A 20,501-nucleotide genomic window follows, 5' to 3' on the forward strand; every position below is an offset into this window, starting at 1 on the left:
ACCGCCTGTGGTATGTTTTTTTTTTTTTTGGGGGGGGGGAGAGGGGCTGAAATATGTTTGTGTTCATCAGAACTGGTGTTTCGTAGCATTATCCTTGGTCTTGCTGCGCTCTGTTGGTCTCCCAGGCGATGGAAATATAAACACAAATGCAGTATAATGTGATCCTTTATTGACAACGTTTCACCCACACAGTGGGCTTTCTCAAGTCACACACGGATCTACCTGAGAAAGCCCACTGTGTGGGTGAAACGTTGTCAATAAAGGATCACATTATACTGCATTTGTGTTTATATTTCCATTGTGTCGGTATTTTATACCATTTATTACCATGGTCTCCCAGGCACTGTTAAGGCTGACTTTTGAAGGATAGGAAGGTCGGTACTCGATCACACCTTCCTAAAGATTTTGGGGTTAGAGGACACGTCCATGCCACCAAGCTTACGCTTACTTACACATGATAAGTTTTCAGACGTTCTGTCACACGTCCATGCCACCAAGCTTACGCTTACTTACGCTTAACAAGTTTTCAGACGTTCTGTCACGTCCATGCCACCAAGCTTACGCTTACTTAAGCTTGATAAGTTTTCAGACGTTCTGTCACACGTCCATGGCACCAAGCTTACGCTTACTTAAGCTTGATAAGTTTTCAGACGTTCTGTCACACGTCCATGGCACCAAGCTTACGCTTACTTAAGCTTGATAAGTTTTCAGACGTTCTGTCACACGTCCATGCCACCAAGCTTACGCTTACTTAAGCTTGATAAGTTTTCAGACGTTCTGTCACGTCCATGCCACCAAGCTTACGCTTACTTAAGCTTGATAAGTTTTCAGACGTTCTGTCACACGTCCATGGCACCAAGCTTACGCTTACTTAAGCTTGATAAGTTTTCAGACGTTCTGTCACACGTCCATGCCACCAAGCTTACGCTTACTTAAGCTTGATAAGTTTTCAGACCTGTCACACGTCCATGCCACCAAGCTTACGCTTACTTAAGCTTGATAAGTTTTCAGACCTGTCACACGTCCATGCCACCAAGCTTACGCTTACCTAAGCTTGATAGGTTTTCAGACGTTCTGTCACACGTCCATGGCACCAAGCTTACGCTTACTTAAGCTTGATAAGTTTTCAGACCTGTCATACGTCCATGCCACCAAGCTTACGCTTACTTAAGCTTGATAAGTTTTCAGACCTGTCACACGTCCATGCCACCAAGCTTACGCTTTCTTAAGCTTGATAATTTTTCAGACCTGTCACACGTCCATGCCACCAAGCTTACGCTTACTTAAGCTTGATAATTTTTCAGACCTGTCACACGTCCATGCCACCAAGCTTACGCTTACTTAAGCTTGATAAGTTTTCAGACCTGTCACACGTCCATGCCACCAAGCTTACGCTTTCTTAAGCTTGATAATTTTTCAGACCTGTCACACGTCCATGCCACCAAGCTTACGCTTACTTAAGCTTGATAAGTTTTCAGACCTGTCACACGTCCATGCCACCAAGCTTACGCTTACTTAAGCTTGATAAGTTTTCAGACCTGTCACACGTCCATGCCACCAAGCTTACGCTTACTTAAGCTTGATAATTTTTCAGACCTGTCACACGTCCATGCCACCAAGCTTACGCTTACTTAAGCTTGATAATTTTTCAGACCTGTCACACGTCCATGCCACCAAGCTTACGCTTACTTAAGCTTGATAATTTTTCAGACCTGTCACACGTCCATGCCACCAAGCTTACGCTTACTTAAGCTTGATAAGTTTTCAGACCTGTCACACGTCCATGCCACCAAGCTTACGCTTACTTAAGCTTGATAAGTTTTCAGACCTGTCACACGTCCATGCCACCAAGCTTACGCTTACTTAAGCTTGATAATTTTTCAGACCTGTCACACGTCCATGCCACCAAGCTTACGCTTACTTAAGCTTGATAAGTTTTCAGACCTGTCACACGTCCATGCCACCAAGCTTACGCTTACTTAAGCTTGATAAGTTTTCAGACCTGTCACACGTCCATGCCACCAAGCTTACGCTTACTTAATTAAGCTTGATAAGTTTTCAGACCTGTCACACGTCCATGCCACCAAGCTTACGCTTACCTAAGCTTGATAGGTTTTCAGACGTTCTGTCACACGTCCATGGCACCAAGCTTACGCTTACTTAAGCTTGATAAGTTTTCAGACCTGTCACACGTCCATGCCACCAAGCTTACGCTTACTTAAGCTTGATAAGTTTTCAGACCTGTCACACGTCCATGCCACCAAGCTTACGCTTACTTAAGCTTGATAAGTTTTCAGACCTGTCACACGTCCATGCCACCAAGCTTACGCTTACTTAAGCTTGATAAGTTTTCAGACCTGTCACACGTCCACGCCACCAAGCTTACGTTTAATAAGTTTTCTGACTTTATCAGATTAAAATCCACTGAGTTGTCATGTCGGTCATTAAAGTATGGAAAAGTCACAGTAATTTAGTCAAATCTTTGTGTTCGTCAGTACAGCAAGACGGACTGTCTTCTATATTAAAGTTGTCCTGACAACTTCTCGAATCTGTCAGGTAAAATAGTCTGTTAAAGACGTACTTATGGACTTGCATATCTAAGACCAATACTAGTCCCTCAGCCTGGAGGCTGAGGGACTGGCCACCTGAAATACTCTCTCTCCAAGGTTGATGGACTGATTATATCATCTTTATTTAATTTCTACTGCTTCCTTTGTATTTGAAGAAATCTGTGTAAGAGCAACTTTGCATCAATCAAGATACCCAGCTGTTGCACACGTGTCTTAATCTTCAACTTATCGGTATTGTATTTCATTATCATCAACTTATTGTAATGAAGTTGGTAGAATTACCGACAATATGTAAAGTAAAAGGACACAAGTGCAACTAATGGCTTGATAAAGCTCCTGGAGAGCGAAACGTTGCCACAATAAATGTCACATTAGTTGCACTTGTGTCCTTTTACTTTACATCATCAACTTAGTTGACTGAGACGGACATGAAGTTCTCTATATTATTTTTTTTTCACTTTAATATACAGCATGATTTATTTAAAAAATGTAATTTAATTATAGGTTTTTAAGTATTTTTTGCAGTGATATCTGCCAATCATCGTCACGTTGTTCTACGTTAGCCAATGGGAAGGAAGCGTTGTTACAATGAAACAATCGATACAAAATTAGTAGTTTAAAGTTGCCTGGTCCAGTAGAATTGTCTCCCAGGAGACAACCAATCAGCGTTGTGCATGTTACTTGTGAGGGAGCCAATGAGAGGGCGGGAATAAGCTTACATGGACCTAGAGACAGCCAATCAGCGTCGTGCATGTTACTTGTGAAAGAGCCAATGAGAGGGCGGGAATAAGCTTACATGGACCTAGAGACAGCCAATCAACGTCGTGTATGTTGTGAAAGAGCCAGCCGAAGGCCGGGAAGGGGATTAAACAGACCCTGAGATAGCCAATCATCGTCATGCATACGATTTATGGAAGAACCAATGGCAGGCCAAGAATTGGTTTCCACCTGCCAGTAGAATCTCAGCATCGACGAACGCCGCCACCTCTCTCATTGTCAACACTGCGAACCTTGATTAACCTGAGCCAGATGGAGGGAAGAAGACATGGTACAAAGGGAACAGTAGAGATTGAGAGACATGTAGAGAGAGAGACTGAGACAGAGAGAGACCGAGACCGAGAGAGAGAGAGAGAGAGAGAGAGAGAGAGAGAGAGAGAGAGACCTAGAGAGAGAAACACACACAAAATGTAACGAGGGGGAATAACGCCAAAAAGAAAAATGGGAAAAATAAGGACGTAGAGATAAATTTGTAGAAAATAGGCGAATAATAAAAGAATAGACAAGTACTAAGTATTAGGCGAGTAATAGTCTGGTAATACACGTTATATCACTGGTATAACACGTGTTATATCACTGGTATAATACCCGTTATATCACTGGTATAATACCCGTTATATCACTGGTATAGCACGTGTTATATCACTGGTATAACACGTGTTATATAACCGGTATAACACGTGTTACATCACCGGTATAACGCGATATATCACTGGCATAACACCCGTTACATCACTGGTATAACACCCATTATATCACTGGCATAACACCCGTTATATCACTGGTATAACACCCGATATATCACTGGTTTAACACCCGTTATATCACTGCTATAACACCCGTTATATCACTGCTATAACACCCGTTATATCACTTGTATAACACCCGTTATATCACTGGTATAACACCCGTTATATCACTGGTATAACACCCGTTATATCACTGGTATAACACCCGTTATATCACTGGTATAACACCCATTATATCACTGGTATAACACCCGTTATGTCACTGGTATAACACCCGTTATGTCACTGGTATAACACCCGTTATATCACTGATATAACACCCGTTATATCACTGATATAACACCCGTTATATCACTGGTATAACACCCGTTATATCACTGGCATAACACGCGTTATATCACTGGTATAAATATTATCGACTACTGTGAAAGTGATATATGTTATATATGTTCTTAATTATCATTAGTGATGATAACATTGCTTATAATGATTCAGTGTTATTATACAATGTATAACTCAGAGTTGGATGATGTCTCCCCCAGGTCGTGTAAGATGTGACTCCGAACTTCAAGACTGGCGCCAGGTTCTCAAGGTGAGTACTGTGATGTGAGTGAGTACTGTGATGTGGGTGAGTACTGAGATGTGAGTGAGTACTGTGATGTGAGTGAGTACTGTGATGTGAGTGAGTACTGTGATGTGAGTGAGTACTGTGATGTGAGTGAGTACTGTGATGTGAGTGAGTACTGTGATGTGGGTGAGTACTGAGATGTGAGTACTGTGATGTGAGTGAGTACTGTGATGTGAGTGAGTACTGTGATGTGAGTGAGTACTGTGATGTGAGTGAGTACTGTGATGTGGGTGAGTACTGAGATGTGAGTGAGTACTGTGATGTGAGTGAGTACTGAGATGTGAGTGAGTACTGTGATGTGAGTGAGTACTGTGATGTGGGTGAGTACTGAGATGTGAGTACTGTGATGTGAGTGAGTACTGTGATGTGAGTGAGTACTGTGATGTGAGTGAGTACTGTGATGTGAGTGAGTACTGTGATGTGGGTGAGTACTGAGATGTGAGTACTGTGATGTGAGTGAGTACTGTGATGTGAGTGAGTACTGTGATGTGAGTGAGTACTGTGATGTGAGTGAGTACTGTGATGTGGGTGAGTACTGAGATGTGAGTGAGTACTGTGATGTGGGTGAGTACTGAGATGTGAGTGAGTACTGTGATGTGAGTGAGTACTGTGATGTGAGTGAGTACTGTGATGTGGGTGAATACTGTGATGTGAGTGAGTACTGTGATGTGAGTGAGTACTGTGATGTGAGTGAGTATTGTGATGTGGGTGAGTACTGTGATGTGAGTACTGTGATGTGAGTGAGTACTGTGATGTGGGTGAGTACTGTGATGTGAGTGAGTACTGTGATGTGGGTGAGTACTGTGATGTGGGTGAGTACTGTGATGTGAGTGAGTACTGTGATGTGAGTGAGTACTGTGATGTGAGTACTGTGATGTGGGTGAGTACTGTGATGTGGGTGAGTACTGTGATGTGAGTGAGTACTGTGATGTGAGTGAGTACTGTGATGTGAGTACTGTGATGTGAGTGAGTACTGTGATGTGAGTGAGTACGGGTGAGTACTGTGATGTGGGTGAGTACTGTGATGTGAGTACTGTGATGTGAGTGAGTACTGTGATGTGAGTACTGTGATGTGAGTGAGTACTGTGATGTGAGTACTGTGATGTGAGTGAGTACTGTGATGTGAGTGAGTACTGTGATGTGGGTGAGTACTGTGATGTGAGTGAGTACTGTGATGTGAGTGAGTACTGTGATGTGGGTGAGTACTGTGATGTGAGTACTGTGATGTGAGTACTGTGATGCGAGTACTGTGATGTGAGTGAGTACTGTGAGTACTGTGATGTGAGTGAGTACTGTGATGTGGGTGAGTACTGTGATGTGGGTGAGTACTGTGATGTGAGTGAGTACTGTGATGTGAGTGAGTACTGTGATGTGAGTGAGTACTGTGATGTGAGTGAGTACTGTGATGTGAGTGAGTACTGTGATGTGGGTGAGTACTGTGATGTGGGTGAGTACTGAGATGCGGGTGAGTACTGAGATGCGGGTGAGTACTGAGATGCGGGTGAGTACTGAGATGCGGGTGAGTACTGAGATGCGGGTGAGTACTGAGATGCGGGTGAGTACTGAGATGCGGGTGAGTACTGTGATGTGAGTGAGTACTGTGATGTGGGTGAGTACTGAGATGTGAGTGAGTACTGTGATGTGGGTGAGTACTGAGATGCGGGTGAGTACTGTGATGCGGGTGAGTACTGAGATGCGGGTGAGTACTGAGATGTAGGTGAGTACTGAGATGTGGGTGAGTATTGTGATGTGGGTGAGTATTGTGATGGTGAGTACTGACATGTGGGTGAGTACTGACATGTGGGTGAGTATTGTGATGTGGGTGAGTACTGAGATGTGGGTGAGTACTGAGATGTGGGTGAGTACTGAGATGCGGGTGAGTACTGATATGTGGGTGAGTACTGAGATGTGGGTGGGTATTGTGGTGTGGGTGAGTACTGAGATGTGGGTGAGTATTGAGATGTGGGTGAGTATTGAGATGTGGGTGAGTACTGAGACGTGGGTGAGTACTGAGATGTGGGTAAGTATTGAGATGTGGGTAAGTATTGAGATGTGGGTGAGTATTGAGATGTGGGTGAGTACTGAGATGTGGGTGAGTATTGAGATGTGGGTGAGTACTGAGATGTGGGTGAGTACTGAGACGTGGGTGAGTACTGAGACGTGGGTGAGTACTGAGACGTGGGTGAGTACTGAGATGTGGGTGAGTACTGAGATGTGGGTGAGTACTGAGATGTGGGTGAGTACTGAGATGTGGGTGAGTACTGAGATGTGGGTGAGTACTGAGATGTGGGTGAGTACTGAGACGTGGGTGAGTACTGAGACGTGGGTGAGTGCTGAGATGTGGGTGAATACTGAGATGTGGGTGAGTACTGAGATGTGGGTGAGTACTGAGACGGGTGAGTACTGAGACGTGGGTGAGTTACTGAGATGTGGGTGAGTACTGAGACGTGGGTGAGTACTGAGACGTGGGTGAGTACTGAGACGTGGGTGAGTACTGAGATGTGGGTGAGTATTGAGACGTGGGTGAGGACTGAGATGCGGGTGAGTACTGAGATGTGGGTGAGTACTGAGATGTGGGTGAGTACTGAGATGTGGGTGAGTACTGAGATGTGGGTGAGTATTGTGATGTGGGTGAGTACTGAGATGTGGGTGAGTACTGAGATGTGGGTGAGTATTGAGATGTGGGTGAGTATTGAGATGTGGGTGAGTATTGAGATGTGGGTGAGTACTGAGATGTGGGTGAGTACTGAGATGTGGGTGAGTACTGAGATTTGGGTGAGTACTGAGATTTGGGTGAGTACTGAGATGTGGGTGAGTACTGAGATGTGGGTGAGTACTGATATGTGGGTGAGTACTGAGATGTGGGTGGGTATTGTGGTGTGGGTGAGTACTGAGATGTGGGTGAGTATTGAGATGTGGGTGAGTATTGAGATGTGGGTGAGTATTGAGATGTGGGTGAGTACTGAGATGTGGGTGAGTATTGAGATGTGGGTGAGTACTGAGATGTGGGTGAGTATTGAGATGTGGGTGAGTACTGAGATGTGGGTGAGTACTGAGACATGGGTGAGTACTGAGACGTGGGTGAGTACTGAAATGTGGGTGAGTACTTAAATGTGGGTGAGTACTGAGATGTGGGCGAGTACTGAGATGTGGGTGAGTACTGAGATGTGGGTGAGTACTGAGATGTGGGTGAGTACTGAGATGTGGGTGAGTACTGAGATGTGGGTGAGTACTGAGATGTGGGTGAGTATTGTGATGTGGGTGAGTATTGACATGTGGGTGAGTATTGACATGTGGGTGAGTATTGAGATGTGGGTGAGTACTGAGATGTGGGTGAGTACTGAGATGTGGGTGAGTATTGAGATTTGGGTGAGTACTGAGATGTGGGTGAGTATTGTGATGTGGGTGAGTACTGAGATGTGCAGACATCTTGAGGTGACATCAGGCAGACATCGTGAGGTGACGTCAACAGACATCGTGACGTCATGAAGTCGGGCAGCAGCGTCGGTGACGTCAATGTGATGCGGGCAGCAGACCACAGCATGTGGCCTGGGACATCTGGTAACTCACGTGGCTTGTGGATGCACGTGACATCGCCCACACCCACGTGGTGTCGTGATCTACATGGCATGCTGATCTACGTAGCTTCGAGTGGCCTCGGGCACTCGGATACACAGCTCTGGCAATGAATTCACACGAAAAACAGTAGAAAACACAGCAGAGGGAGTGGGCAGTGGTGAGTGTATGGCAGACGAGTGAGCGTGAGTAGGGCGAGCATGGGCAAGGTGAGGAACGGCCACTTCCTCCTCCCACAAACACGTGGAGAACTCACACTGGACGCAGAAATCGCCACAAAACTCACCTCTGGCTTGCTGAAACAGCTGTGCTGAGCTGAACAACAACAGCAACATACAAGTGACCCTAAACACGTGACTTGGGAAACAGTGTGGGACGCTGTAGCGTGGGGTCACTGGGACGCCACTTACAATTCTCAAAGAAATTTGGTGAATTTTGGCTGGATCCTGCTTGTACCTGTGTCTGGATGCTCAAACGTGCAGACACGACGTCAGGATAACTCGTTAAGAGACGGATCCTTCTTGTATAGGGTGAAGTGAAGATGACTTCATACCTCTTCCTTCCTCTCTCCGGGCAAACAACTGCTGCTACCATTTATAACAAGTTTGTTTGGTGAACTGAAAGCGGGGTGTGAAATGATACGAGTCTTCAGAGGCTTCTTACTTTATTGTTAAGTCGTGGTGGGTACACAGGCTTGTGTGTTGTGCCCATGGCCCGGGCAGGGTCAACCCACGAGAGAGAGCTTAGGAGTAGGCCTTGTATCTTCCTGCTAGGCCGCTGTGTGAGTGAGAGTGAGGCAAGGGCAGGCAGGCTGAAGTAGCAACGCCTATAGGTGGCAGCACCAGCATGGCGCGAAATATGAACTAAGCTGGCAGACAGCATGGGCTGTCTGTGCAGACAGTACAGGCTGTCTACAGATGTGGGTGACTACTGAGATGTGGGTGGGTACTGAGACGTGGGTGGGTACTGAGACGTGGGTGGGTACTGAGACGTGGGTGAGTACTGAGACGTGGGCGAGTACTGTGATGTGGGTGAGTACTGAGATGTGGGTGAGTACTGAGATGTGGGTGAGTACTGAGATGTGGGTGAGTACTGAGATGTGGGTGAGTACTGAGATGTGGGTGAGTACTGAGATGTGGGTGAGTACTGAGATGTGGGTGAGTACTGAGATGTGGGTGAGTATTGAGATGTGGGTGAGTATTGAGATGTGGGTGAGTATTGAGATGTGGGTGAGTACTGAGATGTGGGTGAGTACTGAGATGTGGGTGAGTACTGAGATGTGGGTGAGTACTGAGATGTGGGTGAGTACTGAGGCGTGGGTGAGTACTGTGATGTGGGTGAGTACTGAGATGTGGGTGAGTACTGAGAGGTGGGTGACGTGAGTACTGAGTACCCATATGTGGGTAAGGTAAAATGAGTACCAACAGTGTCAGTCCATCAGCTCCCTCCAACAGTGTCAGTCCATCAGCACCCTCCAACAGTGTCAATCCATCAGCTCCCTCCAACAGTGTCAATCCATCAGCAATTGAGCATACAACCGTTACCTCTACTAAACAGGAAATAATCTTTTCCTTAGAAGTGTAGGGGGAAGCTAGCGTAGGCCTAGCTGCTGTGTAAACATAAAACAATGATCCCAGTATAGCGCAGTGAAAAGTGTAATTTGAAAGAATACAGTGTATATCCTTGAGATAAACAGTGTACAGCACTACATAAAAGGAATTTAAATAATAATAATAATAATAATAATAATAATAATAATAATAATAATAATAGTAATAATAATAATAGTAATAAAAAAATAATAGTGAAGTGTGGCAGTGTGGGCAAGTCCTGGCCGGCTCACACCCACCCTGCACCCACCACCCACCCTACACCACCACCCACATACTGCAAACTTGGTTCGTATAAATACATCTTGCATATTACTGGCACCAGCAAGAGAAAGGTCAAGTGGAAATCAGTTTTCTTCCATGGCATACAGAGTGTAGTAGGATACAGACAGGATGTCAGCACAGCATATCTGTGGGACATGTAAAAAAATCCTTGGAAGGAAATCCAGAATCACATGCAACCTATGCTCTTCCAAACACCATATCTCTTGTACTAGACTAAATACAGCCTCAAAAAATGACCTCGAACTATCAAGGTGCTTCTGGTTGTGCAATAAAGATGTAGAACTTTGGGCAGGTATCAGAAAGGTACTAAGGAGATTAATAAATGATAAAAATAATCAAGAAAACAAGGATGACCTCTTGGATAGTCTACCAAAAATATATAAAACATGGGAGCAAGAGATAGTGTATCAAAAAATGCAGAATGTCCATACCACAAAAGATGACTCGAAACTATCTAGTCACCCACATGGTGCTAAGCCAGACCCATCCCCCAGTCATAGCACTAATACCCACAGTGCTGGTGCTGGCCCAGGCTCCCCCAGTCATAGCACTAATACCCACAGTGCTGGTGCTGGCCCAGGCTCCCCCAGTCATAGCACTAATACCCACAGTGCTGGTGCTGGCCCAGGCTCCCCCAGCCATAGCACTAATACCCACAGTGCTGGTGCTGGCCCAGGCCCAGCCGCTGACCCAGACCCAGCCCCAGCCCCCAGACCCAGCCCCAGCCCCCAGCCTTACTGCCAGCCCCAGCCCCAGCCTTACTGCCAGCCCAGACTCTCCTAGGGACACTACCAAAACCACCACAAAAACAGTAAATATACAACCATCTAAAACCGTAAATATACAACCATCATTGCACAAGACCGTGGCCCACAGTACAGATGTTGGAGAGGAGTCTCCTCCTCCTTCCTCTACTGGGGAAAGTAGATGGAATCCAGGACGGGGTGGCCCTGGCTTGGATACTGAGGATTATAGTGCAGTCCCAGAACCTGCAGAAATTGACAACACACCTCCCAACAATTCTCAACCAAAGGTGAATTTGTGCAAATATTATGCTTGGGGCATCTGTAAGCATGGAATAACAGGGGAAAAAAATGGGACATGCAACTTTGACCATCCCAAAAAATGTAGCGACCTCCTGTCTAAAGGAGTGTGTCGTTCTTCTTCCTGTACTTTCTTTCACCCAAAAATGTGCCACTCCTCGGTCCTCCAGAAGCAGTGTTACAACATCGAATGCCCTGCATACCATCTAAAAGGGACCAGGAGGCACAGACCCCACAAGACAAACAATAGTAGCTACGACAACCCAACTCCAGGTGATTTTTTAGTGGCAGGAAACGAAAAAAGAAAATGGAAGGAAATAAAAATAGTCCACCACCTTGGAGCCTTGTTGGACTGGAGGTGCAGCCAGTGGCCACCCATGGCCCTCCAGAATTACAACTACTGATGCCAATAACAAAATCCCCCCAACAAACACAGAATACAACCTCGTTCATATTTGCTAATATACAGGGCCTTAAGCCATCCACCAACAACAAAATACCTTTTATCAGTGGACTTCTAGAGGAGTCTAATGCAATGTTTGCAGCCTTCACAGAGACTCACACAAAAGATCACTTTGACAGTGAAATATGGATAAGTGGTTACAACCTTTTTAGATGCGACAGAAAAAACAGGCAACAAGGGGGGGTTGGCCTGTATGTCAAAGAGTCCCTTATCTGCACGGAGTTGCTGAACACCACAAATGAGGTAGTTGAAGTTCTATCAATAAAGATCGAGAACCAAAACCTAGTCATTGTGGTTGTATACAAGCCACCAGATGCAACCTCACAACAGTTCAAGGAACAGCTACTGAAAATTGATTACTGTTTGGAAAACCTTCCAGCTCCATCCCCAAACATCTTACTGCTTGGTGATTTCAACCTAAGGCATACAAAATGGAAGAATGTAGCAAATAATGTTATAGCTGAAACAATCCCCGGAGGTAGCGCAGATGAAAGGTCACACACACATGAGCTACTAAGTCTCTGCGAAAAACACACCTTAAGCCAGCAGATAGTGGAGCCAACAAGACTAGAAAACACACTTGACCTTATCTTCACAAATAATGAGGACCTGATAAGAGACATAAGAATATCAAAAACAACTAATTCCGATCACAACCTAATCGAAGTCCAGACGTACATGCATAGGGGTCCTGATCAGCAGAATGCATGTACCTGTGAAGGTGTCTTCACAAAATACAACTTCAACAACAAGAACATCAACTGGGACCAGGTAAACCATGTCCTAAACGAAACATGTTGGGAAGATGTCTTAAATGACATGGATCCAAACCAGTGCCTTGAAAGGATCAACTTCCTGGTAGCCGAAGCATGTTCTAGGCATATTCCCCTAAGAAAGAAGAAGAGCAGGAGTAAACTGGAGAGAAAAAGACGCTCCCTCTACAGAAGACGACGAAGAGTCACTGAGCTCCTCAGGAGTGCTAGAACATCTGATACACGAAAGGAGGCACTGACCAGGGAAGTGGAAACTATCGAACTTAAGCTAAATGACTCTTACAGGAACCAGGAGAGGCAGGAGGAGCTTAAAGCTATTAGTGAAATTGAAAGAAATTCAAAATATTTCTTTTCATATGCCAAAAACAAGGCAAATACCACATCTAGTATCGGGCCCTTACTCAGACAGGATGGGACTTACACAGATGACAACAAGGAAATGAGTGAAATATTGAAATCCCAGTACGACTCTGTGTTTAGTGAACCACTAATCGGTCTGAGGATCGACGACCCAAATGATTTCTTCATGAATGAGCCTCAAAACTCCATAAATGTATGCCAGATTTCCGACATTACCCTAACTCCGATAGATTTCGAAAAAGCCATTGACAACATGCCTATGCACTCAGCCCCGGGCCCAGACTCGTGGAACTCTGTTTTCATTAAGAACTGCAAGAAACCCCTCTCGCGTGCCCTAAGTACACTATGGAGGAGGAGCTTGGACATGGGTGAAATTCCACAGTCACTTAAAACAACGGATATAGCCCCACTCCATAAAGGTGGCAGCAAAGCATTAGCTAAGAACTATAGACCAATAGCTCTGACGTCCCACATCATAAAAATCTTTGAAAGAGTGCTAAGAAGCAGGATTGCAAATCACCTGGATTCCCAAAATCTGCACAATCCAGGGCAACATGGGTTCAGGGCAGGTCGCTCCTGCCTCTCACAACTACTGGATCACTATGACATGGCCTTGGATGCACTGGAAGAAAATCAGAATGCAGATGTAATATACACAGACTTTGCAAAAGCATTTGACAAATGCGATCATGGCGTAATAGCCCATAAAATACGTGCTAAAGGAATAACTGGGAAAGTGGGGAGATGGATCTTCAACTTCCTAACAAATCGAACACAAAGAGTAGTGGTCAACAGAGTTAAATCGGAGGCTGCCATAGTGAAGAGCTCTGTTCCACAAGGCACAGTACTCGCCCCCATCTTATTCCTTATCCTCATATCAGACATAAACAGAGATATACACCACAGCACCGTATCATCCTTTGCGGATGATACTAGGATCTGCATGAGGCTGTCATCTGCTGAGGACGCGGTTAATCTCCAAGAAGATATAAACAAAGTTTTCCAATGGGCAACGGTAAACAATATGATGTTCAATGAGGACAAATTCCAACTACTCCGTTATGGAAAACTGGAGGAGATAATAACTAGAACAGAGTATACTACTGACTCCGGCCATACAATAGAGCGGAAAACTAATGTAAGGGACCTGGGAGTAGTAATGTCTGAGGATCTCACTTTCAAGGATCACAACAGTGCCACGATCGCACGTGCAAAGAAAATGATAGGATGGATAATGAGAACTTTCAGAACGAGAGATGCCAAGCCCATGATGATCCTTTTCAAATCACTTGTTCTCTCTAGGCTGGAATACTGCTGTACATTAACATCTCCATTCAAAGCAGGTGAAATCGCAGATCTAGAGAGTGTACAGAGATCCTTTACTGCACGTATAAGTTCTGTCAAGCACCTTAACTACTGGGAACGCTTGGAAGCACTTGACTTGTACTCGTTGGAACGCAGGAGGGAGAGATATATCATAATCTACACTTGGAAAATCTTGGAAGGAATGGTCCCAAATCTGCACACAGAAATCACTCCCTACGAAAGTAAAAGACTGGGCAGGCGATGCAAAATGCCCCCAATAAAAAGTAGGGGCGCCATTGGTACACTAAGGGAAAACACCATAAGTGTCCGGGGGCCAAAACTGTTTAACAGCCTCCCATCAAGCATTAGGGGAATTGCCAATAAACCCCTGGCTGCCTTCAAGAGAGAGCTGGACAGATACCTAAAGTCAGTGCCGGATCAGCCGGGCTGTGGCTCGTACGTTGGACTGCATGCGGCCAGCAGTAACAGCCTGGTTGATCAGTTGATCAGGCCCTGATCCCCGGAATCGGGAGGCCTGGTCATGGACCGGGTGTCCGCGGGGGTCGCTCCTGATCCCCGGAATAACCTCCCTCCAAGGTAGTCCATCAGCTCCCTCCAACAGTGTCAATCCATCAGCTCCCTCCAACAGTGTCAATCCATCAGCTCCTTCCAACAGTGTCAATCCATCAGCTCCCTCCAACAGTGTCAATCCATCAGCTCCCTCCAACAGTGTCAGTCCATCAGCTCCCTCCAACAGTGTCAGTCCATCAGCTCCCTCCAAGAGTGTCAGTCCATCAGCTCCCTCCAAGAGTGTCAGTCCATCAGCTCCCTCCAAGAGTGTCAAATCATCAGCTCCCTCCGACAGTGTCAGTCCATCAGCTCTCTCCAACAGTGTCAGTCCGTCAGCTCCCTCCAACAGTGTCAGTCCATCAGCTCCCTCCAAGAGTGTCAGTCCATCAGCTCCCTCCAACAGTGTCAACCCATCACCACCTTCCAACAGTGTCAGTCCGTCAGCTCCCTCCAACACTCAGTCCATCAGCTCCCTCCAACAGTGTCAATCCATTAGCTCCCTCCAAGTGTCAGTCCATCAGCTCCCTCCAACAGTGTCAATCCATCAGCTCTCTCCAACAGTGTCAATCCATCAGCTCCCTCCAGGGCCAGTCTATCAGGTCCCTCCAACAGTGCCAATCCATCATGTCCCTTCAACAGTGCTAATCCATCAGGTCCCTCCAACAGTGCCAATCCATCAGCTCTCTCTAACAGTGCCAATCCATCAGCTCCCTCCAACAGTGCCAATCCATCAGCTCCCTCCAACAGTGCCAATCCATCAGGTCCCTCCAACAGTGCCAGTCCATCAGCTCCCTGCAACACACACACACTCTTGTATGGTGTTTCAAGACCAATCAGGGTAATGGAACACAGACTGCTACGTATTTACCGCCATTCTCTTTCAAACTTTTTTTTGTCTCTCTCTCTCTCTCTCTCTCTCTCTCTCTCTCTCTCTCTCTCTCTCTCTCTCTCTCTCTCTCTCTCTCTTCCCTACTTCCTCCTTTCCTCCCATTCTTGCTTTTCCTCCCTTTCTCTCTGCCTGGCGTTGCTGTCAGCTTCCGTGACCATCATGGTCCAGGGACCTCCCTCGACCACGACACCAAACCAGTTTATTGTAACACAAGACTTATGTCTTTCCCCTTCCCTATCCTCCACCTCCCTCTCACCTCTCCCCATCCCCCTTCACGGTTCCCTTCACCTTCTCTTCATTATCTACACCTGGAAGATCCTGGAGGAATTGATCCCAAACCTGCGCACTGAAACCACTACACACGACAACCCAGTCTTACATAAGAATGGAGGAGCACTGCAGCAGGCCTACTGGCCCGTGCTAGGCAAGTCCAAGCTAGTCGGGTCCAAGTCATCTACTGGCCTAAGCTAGTCAGGTCTAAGTCATCTACTGGCCTAAGCTAGTCAGGTCCAAGTCACCTACTGGCCTAAGCTAGTCAGGTCCAGGTCACCTACTGGCCTAAGCTAGTCAGGTTCAGGTCACCTACTGGCCTAAGCTAGTCAGGTCCAAGTCACCTACTGGCCTAAGCTAGTCAGGTCCAGGTCACCTACTTGCCTAAGCTAGTCAGGTCCAGGTCACCTACTGGCCTAAGCTAGTCAGGTCCAGGTCACCTAACTGGCCTAAGCTAGTCAGGTCCAAGTCACCTACTGGCCTAAGCTAGTCAGGTCCAAGTCACCTACTGGCCTAAGCTAGTCAGGTCCAAGTCACCTACTGGCCTAAGCTAGTCAGGTCCAGGTCACCTACTGGCCTAAGCTAGTCAGGTCCAGGTCACCTACTGGCCTAAGCTAGTCAGGTCCAGGTCACCTACTGGCCTAAGCTAGCCAGGTCCAAGTCACCTACTGGCCTAAGCTAGTCAGGGCCAGGTCACCTACTGGCCTAAGCTAGTCAGGTCCAGGTCACCTACTGGCCTAAGCTAGTCAGGTCCAGGTCACCTACTGGCCTAAGCTAGTCAGGTCCAGGTCACCTACTGGCCTAAGCTAGTCAGGTCCAGGTCACCTACTGGCCTAAGCTAGTCAGGTCCAAGTCACCTACTGGCCTAAGCTAGTCAGGTCCAGGTCACCTACTGGCCTAAGCTAGTCAGGTCCAAGTCGCCTACTGGCCTAAGCTAGGCAGGTCCAGGTCACCTACTGGCCTAAGCTAGTCAGGTCCAGGTCACCTACTGGCCTAAGCTAGTCAGGTCCAAGTCACCTACTGGCCTAAGCTAGTCAGGTCCAGGTCACCTACTGGCCTAAGCTAGTCAGGTCCAAGTCGCCTACTGGCCTAAGCTAGACGGTTGTAAATATCTTCATGAGACTGTTGAGAAAGTTTATTTAGGTACAGGTACACATAATTACACAAATTATCATACATAGTAACATATTTAGGTACAGGTACACATAATTACACAAATTATCATACATAGTAACGTATTTAGGTACAGGTACACATAATTACACAAATTATCATACATAGTAACATATTTAGGTACAGGTACACATAATTACACAAATTATCATACATAGTAACATATGCAGAACAAGCCACATGGGGATGGATATCTTCAGCTCTAGATCTTTCGCAACCACGTGCGTCGTCAGGAGCTATGCAGTGTTGCAAGACAGCAACAGATAGGAGGGAAAATTCTCTTAGGCAAGGCAGAAGGTATCAGTGACAGCCCATGGCACAGTGACATGGGCCTCCTATTTGTTGCTGTCTTGCAACATGGCATAGCTCCTGACGACGTGCGAGGGTGCGAAAGATCTAGAAATATCCAACTCCATCTGGCTTGTTCTGCACACTTAAGACAGTCTGTTATTGTATTGCATAGTACAGTACCAGTAAATTACCCAGGATAACCCCAAAAATGTCAAGAGTGACTTAATTCCATTGACGACCTTGTTCACTGAAAGTGTACAAGGACCACGACTCTTCAACACCCTCCCTTCATGCATAAGAGAAGGATTACCAACAGACCCCTAGCTGTCTTCAAAGGGGGGACTAGACAAATTCCTAAGTAAAAATTTAGGACAGTGCCAGGTGGCACTCTTGTCAACAGTGGCAGTATATAGTGGCACTGTTGTGTCAGCAGTGACAGTATATGGTGGCACTGTTGATTGTCAACATTGACAGTATATGGTAGCACTGTTGTGTCAGCAGTGACATGTGGTGGCACTGTTGTGTCAACAGTGACAGTATATGGTGGCACTGTTGATTGTGTCAACAGTAACAGTATATGGTGGCACTGTTGATTGTGTCAACAATGACAGTATATGGTAGCACTGTTGTATCAAGTGACAGTATATGGTGGCACTGTCAACAGTGACAGTATATGGTGGCACTGTTGTGTCAACAATGACAGTATATGGTGGCACTGTTGATTGTGTCAGCAGTGAAAGTATATGGTGGCAATGTTGATTGCGTCAGCAGTGACAATATATGTTGGCACTGTTGTGTCAACAATGACAGTATATGGTGGCACTGTTATGTCAACATTGACGGTATTTGGTGGCACTGTTGAGTGTGTCAACAATGACAGTATATGGTGGCACTGTTGTGTCAACAGTGACAGTATATGGTGGCACTGTTGATTGTGTCAACAGTGACAGTATATGGTGGCACTGTTGATTGTGTCAACAGTGACAGTATATGGTGGCACTGTTGATTGTGTCAACAGTGACAGTATATGGTGGCACTGTTGATTGTGTCAACAGTGACAGTATATGGTGGCACTGTTGATTGTGTCAACAGTGACAGTATATGGTGGCACTGTTGATTGTGTCACCAGTGACAGTATATGGTGGCACTGTTGTGTCAACAGTGACAGTATATGGTGGCACTGTTGTGTCAACAGTGACAGTATATGGTGGCACTGTTGTGTCAACAGTGACAGTATATGGTGGCACTGTTGTGTCAACAGTGACAGTATATGGTGGCACTGTTGTGTCAACAGTGACAGTATATGGTGGCACTGTTGATTGTGTCAACAGTGACAGTATATGGTGGCACTGTTGATTGTGTCAACAGTGACAGTATATGGTGGCACTGTTGTGTCAACAGTGACAGTATATGGTGGCACTGTTGTGTCAACAGTGACAGTATATGGTGGCACTGTTGTGTCAACAGTGACAGTATATGGTGGCACTGTTGTGTCAACAGTGACAGTATATGGTGGCACTGTTGTGTCAACAGTGACAGTATATGGTGGCACTGTTGTGTCAACAGTGACAGTATATGGTGGCACTGTTGTGTCAACAGTGACAGTATATGGTGGCACTGTTGTGTCAACAGTGACAGTATATGGTGGCACTGTTGTGTCAACAGTGACAGTATATGGTGGCACTGTTGATTTGACAACAGAGAACTTAAGGCGGTATTGTGTTACTATTAATATAGACAACGGGAGAGGGTACTGTTAACTATTAAGAGAACGAGAGGGTATGCTGTTGACAACGTGAGTACTTTTTAAAACAGGAGGGGCACTATTGACAACGGGATGGGTACTCTTGACAACATATGTACAGCTAATAGACAACAGGAGTACTGTTAACAGACAACAGGTGTACTGTTGACAGAAGGGGTACTGTTAACAGGGGAGGTACTCTTAAACAGGAGGGTACTGTTAACAGTCAACAGGAGAGGTACTGTTAAATTTGATCTTGTCGTTTCAGGTCTCCCTTTAAGGTGGCGCTGGCTCTAAATTAGTCACCCTTCCTGACCTACCTCCCCTCCCCCCTCTCCCTCTCTCTCCCTCTCTCTCCCTCTCTCTCCCTCTCTCTCTCACTCTCTATCTATCTATCTATCTATCTATCTATCTATCTATCTATCTATCCTGTCATTCTATCCACCCCATCATTTCCACTCATGGAATTCAGTTTTGATTCTTTTTTTTTTTTCCAATTAAAATTTTCCGGTGCAACATAGCCGAGTTTCCGCTCGTGATTGATTGTTGCAATTTCTACCTTAACATTGAGTGCCTTGTAGACTGGCCTGTCTTTTTACCTGTTACTGTTAGTGTTGCTGCTGCTGCTTGTTAGTTTTAGGGGTCACAGATAACTGTGTGTGTGTGTGTGTGTACTCACCTGTATATAGTTACAGGGGTCGGGTCTCTGTGTGTGTGTGTGTGTGTGTGTGTGTATTCGCCTGCATATAGTTGCAGGGGTCGAGTCACAGTTCATGTGTGGGTGTGTGTGCGTGCGTGCGTGCGCGCAACGCTCGCCTATTTGTGGTTGCAAGGGTCGAGTCACAGTTCCTGGCCTTTACTCAGACTAGCCGCTACTGGCTTCACACTCGTGGTTTCGTGAAGCCTGTCATACATATTCATAAAGCTATGTATGGGTCGTGCGTTGTGATGCATACTTGAAGACTTGCTTCCCCCACAGTCCTAGAGGGACTGGGCCCAGATCTGCGCACAGAAATCACTCCCTACGAATGCCAAAGAAGTTAGGGGCGCCATTAGTACACTAAGAGAAAACACAATGAGTGTCCGGGACCCAAGACTGTTCAACAGCCTCCCACCAGCTGGACAGATACTTAGTGCCGGATCAGCTGGGCTGTGGTTCGTATGTTGGACTGCATGCGGCCAGCAGTAGCAGCCTGGTTGATTAGGCACTGATCCACCGGGAGGCCTGGTCATGGACCGGGCCGCGGGGACGTTGACCCCCAGAATACCCTCCAGGTAGGTAGGGCTCCGTAAGAGGAGGCCAGACGCCGACACTCAAGCCCAGAAAACTGGTGGATACACAGTTGTTCAACCAACAGATTACTAAAGAGTAAATTCAATTGTATACAAATGAAATCCTTCAGCGAAGGTGCCATGATGCCGCTG

General features: G+C 46.1%; 1 protein-coding gene across 4 annotated transcripts in view; it reads left to right on the forward strand.

Annotated features, from left to right (window-relative positions):
- The window catches only part of Spn (protein phosphatase 1 regulatory subunit spinophilin), a 571,930-nt gene that overhangs the window by 152,541 nt on the left and 398,888 nt on the right, over positions 1-20,501 (forward strand). For 2 of the 4 annotated variants that reach the window (XM_070098757.1, XM_070098763.1), the window contains one exon: positions 4,639-4,688. The gene's annotated coding sequence lies outside the window, so the exon portion shown is untranslated. Of the gene's footprint in view, positions 1-4,637; positions 4,689-20,501 lie in introns of all 4 variants that reach the window. The other 2 variants (XM_070098780.1, XM_070098775.1) reach the window with 1 other exon arrangement.

The sequence above is a fragment of the Cherax quadricarinatus genome, chromosome 5 (genome assembly GCF_038502225.1).
Source record: "Cherax quadricarinatus isolate ZL_2023a chromosome 5, ASM3850222v1, whole genome shotgun sequence".
In the NCBI taxonomy this organism is placed as follows: Eukaryota; Metazoa; Arthropoda; class Malacostraca; order Decapoda; family Parastacidae; genus Cherax; species Cherax quadricarinatus.